We start from the raw sequence: 8,717 nt of genomic DNA, 5'->3' as shown, positions 1-8,717 counted from the left end.
TACCACCAGTCTTCGATGGCTCTAATTACCTATGGTGGCAAATTGCTATGCGAGCTTTTCTTCAAGCACATGATTTTCAATCATGGGTATATGTAGTTAATGGATATAATGCTTTCGTTGTGGCAATTTGAGATGTAAATGTTCCCAAGGACATTGGTGAATACACTCCTGCGGAGATAAATGCTGCAAAGCAAAACTCCGACGGTTTGAATTCCATTATACATGTCGTTACCCCAAATTTTCAGCACCATGTGTTAAATTGCACTAAGTCTAAAGAAGCTTGGAATATCTTAGAAACCGTATTTGAAGAAAATACCAGTGAAAAGGAATCTAGGCTTCAAAACCTTAATTCCGATTGGGAAAACCTTCGTATGGCAAACGAAGAAACATTTGATGAGTTTAATCACAAAGTGTCTGAAATTGTTAAGGCATCTTTTGCATTGGGTAAGACTATTCCTGAAAAGGATATTATGATGAAAATTCTCAAATCGCTGCCATCTAGATACGATTCTAAGAAGCATGCCATCGTTGAGGGAAATAACCTGGATAATCTCTCCAGAAATACGCTGGTTGGGAAGCTTAAGATCTTTGATCACGAACATTCATCCAAATCTAAGGATGTTGCGTTCAAAGCACTAAAGGACACTAAATTACTTGATAAAAGTAAAAAAAAAAATGTATATCTCTGAAGATGATCAGTCTGAGACAGATTCATCATATGAAGATCTTGACAAATCAGTCTCGATGATCACAAGATAGTTTAAGGCTCTTCTGCTGAAGAGAAGTAAACATTTCTCCAGAGATAAGCCTAAGGCATCAGTCAAACCTCATAATCGTGTTCCTCCTAAAAATAGGGATACTGATGAAACTGATGACGAGGATATGCCTCAGTGCTTTAAGTGTAAGGGATTTTTTCATTTTGCAAACGAGTGCCTAAATCGTAGAAAATACACTGGGAACAAAGGTCTTGCTGCAACTCTTGATGAAATGTCTGACATCTATGATTCCAATGAAGACGAGAAATCAAGTGTTGCACTTCTTGGTGAAAATATTGATTTTGATTACTGTAGCAATACATACATCAATCTTGATATTCTTTCGGAAGATAATCTAACTATTCTGGAAGATAAAGTTGACCCATCCTTTAGAAACTCTGTTTGTAATGTTTCAGGTTCCACCATGTGCCTAGCTTCTTGCACATCTCAAAAGCCTGATTTTTATCCTAACTTGACGTGTTCTTATTGTTCGTTAAAAGGTCATGAACTATCAAGGTGTTACAAGTACAAACACCAACGAAGGCACGTCAACAAACTTCAACGAAGAGCAAATCATTTAGCAAGAAAGCTTAAACTTGCTCAGAAGACCGCTGAGGTATGTAGGATTTTATCTTCGTCTAAGAAGTTAGTTTCCAAGGATAAACCAAGACCATTATAAAAGAAAGTATGGTCGAGTCTTTTTGATAGACAGAGGTCTTTAGATTCCTATCAAGAGGAAAATGGTGGGCAAATTGTTGTTCACCGCGACGCAACTTGATTATGTTGTGTTTTTAAATCTTGTCTCATGTGCCTGATCTAAAGAGACAATGATTTTTTACCTCTCAGGCTTTAGGAAAAGTTTGTTTTCTTCTTTTCTTAGATTTTCCTTCTTTTTGTATATCAAACAAAATAAAGGGTACTATCGACAATTCTACTCTTCATAGGGTTGAGAGTTGGTCGTGTACGAACCTGTTTAAAGGTTTCAAAACCCTACATTCCATTTTCCTTCTCTGAAACCTCTTTTTATCTCAAGACTACTTGTTGAGAAAATTGTGATTTCCTCTCACAAACCCATACGTTTATGGATACTCCAAGCATGATGTCTTCTGATGGAAAAGATGTTAATATGATTGTTAAGCCATCAATCACGAAGGAAAAAGAAGAATCTCCATTATCTCCAACATTGAAAAGGAAAAGAAGGAATGTGAGGAAGCCAAGAGTCGTTCCTTCAAATTCTCAGAATTTTCTGATGTTATTGATGGGTTAAAGGAGATGCGAAAGGAGATTCAACAAATAAAGGCTTTTGTATATAAGACTCATGAGATTCAGAAGGCCCGGGTTCGACAACATCAGACAAGAAGGTTTATTGATATAAACTCCTATCTTAATGAATCTTATGTTCCAATGGCGGTTGACGACAAGGAGTTCGGTGACGGTAAAGAATTCTTTAAAGGTCTTGTTGCCTAGTAAATCTTCTATTTTTCTTATTTTGCTTAGAAGAATAACTAGAGTTTGGAATAACCATTATTGTGATTACACATAGATATGTCCAACGTTTTCATCTTCATGTTTTTAGATTTATTGGTTTAAATTCTAAATTTGTTTGGAAGATGATTTTTGCAGTATTAATCTTTATGGTTTTATATATTGCAATATTGTTATCGGATATGTGTGTTTACGTCCATGAACTTGATTATCCCATACTTTGTCAAAAGTAAAGTCGTTCGTGAGATGATATGTATGTATTGATGAAAGAATGAATTGACTTTTGACAAATACAAAAGTTAAGCCTATTATGTCAATTTTTGATGGAAGATATGTTAAAATCTTTTGTTTTCAAGGATTATGTCTATTGGATGTCATTGTGCAAATGGTGATGGAAAATAGAATGAATCCTTATGTATTCCGCGGTAATTGATCTTCCCTGATCCATAATGTGTATTACTGTGAGGCTGCACTAAACAACCAAGTTGATTATTTTTATGATTAGCTTTGTTGTTGTTCCGTGAGATACTTTATATCGAGCATTTTGAACTAAATTAATCATCTTGTTTGGTTATTTAGTTATGACTCCGTAAGTTTTCTTATGTTTGAGCGTTTTTGACTGGCTTGATTATTTTCATGATTAACTTAGTCATTTCTCCATAGATTCTCTTATGTCGAGTATGACCAATTAAATTGATTACTTTTGTGATTAGTTTAGTTGTGTATTTCGATTAGCTTAATTATGGGTTTTCTTGTGATTAATCTAATTGAGTGCTTTTAAGTCTCCATAAGTTTACTTGTGTTGAGCATTTCCAATTAAGTAAATCATGGGTTCTCTTATGATTAATTTAATTGAGTTTTTTGGATTCAAATTCATACTTGTATGTAATTTGTTATGTCCAAAGAAATCTTTCTTTTCTTTTTGAAATTAAGGTCGCTCTTGTTGTTCTTTCGGGAATGACATAATATGAGGGAGAGTTCTTTTGAACTTGTGCTTAATTGCCAAATCTTTGTGGGGAGTGTGGTTGTAGAATATTTTAGGGGTTATCTTGTATCTTCATAGACTCCTTGATGAATGCATTTAGCTTCGGCTTTATGATTACATCTAAATAAGATGATATATGCTTTCTTTTGGTCATGAAATGTCTCTTTCGGGAATTTCATTAGGATCCCGTTCTTGTACCTTTGCCAATTTTATTGACAAAAAGGGGGAGAATTAATATGTAGTTCACACTACAAATACATATAATTTTCGGATCATTATGTAAGGGGGAGTTGTTTCGATGTTAGATGGAGTACTGACTAAGGGGGAGTAACATATCACCATAGTATTGTTGTTAAAGTTGTGATACAATTGAACTTTGATGCTGTGTAATGATACTATGACACTGTATAACAATGATTGAGAACTCTTGTTTTCTCGTTGTTATAGCTACGGATTTTCAACAATGGTGATGCTAAACTTACAACCTTTGGGATCATTGGAGTACTTGGAAGTGACGAAGATTTCAATTAATGTTGAAGATTAGGCATGTGGAATAAGAGCTACAAAAGTTTATTTATATATTTTTTGTATTCCATATGTATTGATAGTTTTGTCACTAAAATTGACAAAGGGGGAGATTGTTAGAGTATTGCTCGGTCGAACTCGCATGTGTTGCTATCTCAAGCATGTTTGTCAACGTTAGTGATCAAAACTATAAGTCTTGATTTCTAGTATACTATACCTAAGGTCTCGGACTAGGATAAAAAGTGTAGTTGAGCTCAAGAACTCCATGGCAATCATCATATAAGACGAAGGACTACTCAAGGAACTGGTGGATCTTCATCGACTAAAAGGTATGTGGAGACTTGAACTTATCTATCACTCAAAAGTCTATTTATCTCCTATCTTGAGACAAAAGTCGTTTTGCTATATAAACTTAGATTATACACATTTGGTATTTCGAGCCGAGTTTACCTCGCCTATCTATTTCTCGAAATATGTGTTGGTAAAGCTTTCGCTTTAGCCAAGTTCATCTTTACCTAGTGACGAAAGTCATGTTATGTTTCAATCACTTTAAAAATTGCTCTGACGAGAAATGGTTTGTGAATACAACTATATAACGTCCTTTGAGAATGTCCCAATGATTGAAATGAGAGTTTAGAGTATATAACCATTTGGAGGATATGAGCATCATTGTGGAAACACATATATGTATAAGTCCTTATTGCTTGAACCGAAGTTTGCGAACTTTATTGATCAAGTGAACCGGAGTAGTGCGTGAGCTAAGTCCGCGAACTCAGTCTGTGAATCTAGTCCGCGAACTGGCAAAGTTCTCAAACCCGATAATTTCTGCTGGAGTTTGTGAACTCTATCCGGGAACTTAAGTCCGCGAACCCAGTCCGCGAACTTGAGTAGGTTATGTCTAAAAACGATGTTTAGTGAACTTATCTTTATAAATTAAGGAATGCAATTGAAAATCGTGGCTATAGAGTTCATGAACTGATTCATGTGAATCAAATCATTTTTGCTTCAATTGTGTCTTGTGTAGCACATAAGATTTCCTTGCAATTGAACAACTCTCTAACTAGTTCATTTGAGTCATTTGAACTAGTTATGGTGAAGAAGAACATGGTTAATATGAAAGTGATCATATGTCTAACCATTTGGTTAACTATTGTTGAACCAACTAATGTACAAGTTTGGGTACGGTTACGCAAGCCCATGAACGTGCATTTCATTTGTGTATAACAAGCTATGTTTTCGATCTAACGGTTAAAAAATATTAGCTTGAATCTAAATCAGATTTTCATCTAACGGTGAATATTGAATGCTTTGTTACCAAGCTAACATTGATTATAAACCCTGATTTGAAAGACTATATAAGGGAGAACTCTAGCAACTGGGAAACCTAATCCCCACACCTTCTGTGTGATACTAGTTTTGCTAAGATAGAGTCGATTCTCCTTTAACATTTGGTTTCTTCTTCTAAACCAGGTTAACGACTTAAATACTTCATTGGGATTGCGAAGCCAGACCGATACTACTTTCTCGTAGTTATATGATCTGATCTTGCCATTTTCTATCATACGAGTTCAATTGAAAGAATTGGCTTGAGATTTTATCTCCGATAGGAAAAGATAAAAAGTAATCACAAACATCTTCGTTTCATCGTTTTTGATTCCACAATATCTTTTTTCGCTACGTCGATTAAGACTATTGTGAGGTGATTGATAATACTAGGCTGTTCTTCGGGAATATAAGACCGGTTTATCAATTAGTTCATGTTCACCTTGATTTATCAAAAGACGGAACAAAACTCATACGTATATTTGTGGGAGACGGAATTATCTATTATCGTAGACTTTTCTGTGTGATACAGATTTGTTTGTTAAAGTCTTCGACTTTGGGTCGTAGCAACTCTTAGTTGTGGGTGAGATCAGCTACGGGAATCAAGTACGTAGTATCCTGCTGGGATCAGAGACGTAGGAGCATAATTATACCTTGGATCAGTGTGAGATTGGTTGGGGTTCAACTACAGTCCAGACCGAAGCTAGTTTGGAGTAGGCTAGTGTCTGTAGCGGCTTAATACAGTGTGTGTTCAATCTGGACTAGGTCCCGGGGTTTTTCTGCATCTGCGGTTTCTTCGTTAACAAAATTCTGGTGTTTGTGTTATTTCTTTTCCGAATTATATTTGTTTATATAATTGAAATAATACAGGTTGTGCGTTGTTCAATCAATTAGAAAATCCGACCTTTTGGTTGTTGATTTAAATTGATTGACACTTGGATATTGGTCATTGGTACCATCCAAGTTATCTCTCTTTGATAAAGACTCGCAGATTTCTATTTGCTTGAGTATAGATCAAATCGAGAGATTGAGATATAAAATCTTTGATATACTTTTCTATTGATTGAGTCTAACTGTCTAGTTGATTCTCTAGAAAGTATATTGGAGTTCGTCCATACAGATTGTTAAGCGAAATATTGAGTGTGGTTGTTAGACCCCCGCTTTTTCACTTATATATAACTACAAAGAAAGTAACTATAAGAATTAATAAAATTAAAAAAAAATGCGTGACTTTTTATTTGCAATTAGCTATGAAGAAATCTGATAAATAATAATCCCGATAAAATCTCCCTAAAAGCAGACCCTTGAGAATTGAAATCTTTGTTCATCAGGACTACTGCTTACTAGGAGAAAAACATTTCACATATTTTAAGGTAGGTATTTTGGTTGTCAGAATTATTCATTGCTGGTCTTATTTGATAACTTATATGTATATATAGTTGTTGAATCCATCATGTGTTCCACCAAATTGCAACATGCAATCAACTTCAATGTTTTTTTGAATCAATTCGAAAATCCAATAGCTGTTATTTCTTTGTGCACCTTATTTCATATCTCATTATTTTTAATTTAGATATATATGTTGTAGCAAAAAGAACTTCATGTACGATAAATAAAATTTAAGTTTTCACTTGGAATAAATATCAGTATTAAATAGTGAAAGTTTCATTTTTTTCGGCCGTCAATGGTGATAACTGCAATTTTCTCATATGATAATCAGTTTCGGTTTGTGGTAATCGTAAATTTCACATATATATAATTAGGTTCGATCTATGGTAACCGTAGGATTCACATATAATAATCAATTTACATCAGAAAAAATTCGTGATAATCAAAACTATCACCGGGTCCTTTCAAGATAGAAGCCCCAAAAAAAAGATATTGGGCAGTACTAAACATCTTCAAAGAAAAGCATATTCAAAAAGGTATTTTGCAAATGATACAACTAGATAATTACCAATTCTTTTCCATTACCAATAGTTAGTGAAACAAACAACATCAGTGAGATAATCAAATAAAAAAGAGGAACCTAATGAAAACCACTAACAACATAATATTAAAAATTAACATCATAATTAATTTTTATTAGAAACAAAACATCACAATTAATTAAAAACAACTAATATCAGTGGGAAATAACAATATCACTAATTAAAAACTAACATCAAATCGACATTAATGACAATTTTAAATCATGATTTATCTTTTTTGATTGGGTGTTTTAACATCTTGAAAATCATTTTCTCATTACGAAGAAAAGTAGAAACCTTGTTCAACGAAGATGGTTTTATTGTGTTAAGAGCTCAAGTAAGGATAAACTAACAATAATGGACCAAAATTAATGATAACAAATAATGAAATAATGGATAGATGATAATTATAATTATAATGATAATTACCTATTAATATTTTCAATTAATAGGTTGGATAAAAAATGGAAAAGACGACTGAAAGCCTACCATGATATTTTCTTTCACGGAGCCTCATATCCATTAATGCTAAATCAACATTTAAGCTTCAATTAAATGCTTACATAAAAACATCATACAATCAAAATACAAGCTAAAACAAATAGTATTACATTCATCAATTTGATTTATTACAAAGCCAAACCATAATTTCATGAAAATTGAAAAAACAACCCTAACCAGTTGAAACCCTAAATAACTGATAATAACAAAACATAAACTCACAGATGCAACTGAACAAAACAAAATACCCTGCCATGAATAAATCGCAATATAAAGCCAACAAATTCAACAGGTTAAATTGAAGATCAAACAGTTTAGAAAAATTGAAGGTTCAAAAGTTATTAAAAAAATACCTTCTGGGGGTAGAATCTTCCTTACCACTGCCACTGCCGTCTTTATCATAAGCACCACGGTGTTGATAATTTGTTATAATTCTAAAGAAAAAAAAGAAGAAGAATAAAGATTAGTTGATTAGAATTAACACTTAAAACCAGAAAAACTAAAATTGAAGGTTCAAAACTCATGGATTTTACTTCTTCTTTTAAATAATCCTTTTTGGAGAAGAATCTCTTCGAAAAATTAGAAGAAGAATTTAATTTCTAATTTCAAAGTAATTAACACAATTGTTTTTTTTCTTTGGGGAGAAGAATTGTATCAAGAGAAATACTTCTTAGTATTCCTTATCGTCTGATATTCTCGTGATCACATGTCAGCATATCATCATCATCATACCTCCTACTTTGGTAATCTACCAATTTCACCATATTAAACATGATTTTAACTCAACAACTTATTTCTAATAAAAATCAATGGATGAAGAAGAAGAATGATATTTCATAAAAAGAGAGGGTTTTCAACATGCTTAAGTTCTCTGATATTTACTTGTTTGTTCATTTATTTGGGTTAATTAAAAGAAGAAGAAAAAAAAATGAGGGTAAGATTTGATTATTTTTTTTAATCATCATAAGCCTTGAGCCCAAAGCAAAACAAAATTCTACGACGTCTAGAATATTGGACGTCTACGGTTCGCTCTTTTTTATCAGACCGTTAGATCACTAAAATCCCAGTCATAAGGAAAGTCCACATAGATCATATGCTCGGAATCTCTGTAAGCAACACCAATCAATTACATCAGTTTCACTGTTCAAAAACTTTATTCTAATAAATTTATTT

This window comes from Papaver somniferum, chromosome 3, assembly GCF_003573695.1.
Source record: "Papaver somniferum cultivar HN1 chromosome 3, ASM357369v1, whole genome shotgun sequence".
NCBI classification, from domain to species: domain Eukaryota; kingdom Viridiplantae; phylum Streptophyta; class Magnoliopsida; order Ranunculales; family Papaveraceae; genus Papaver; species Papaver somniferum.
Note: the sequence above shows the minus strand (reverse complement) of the source record.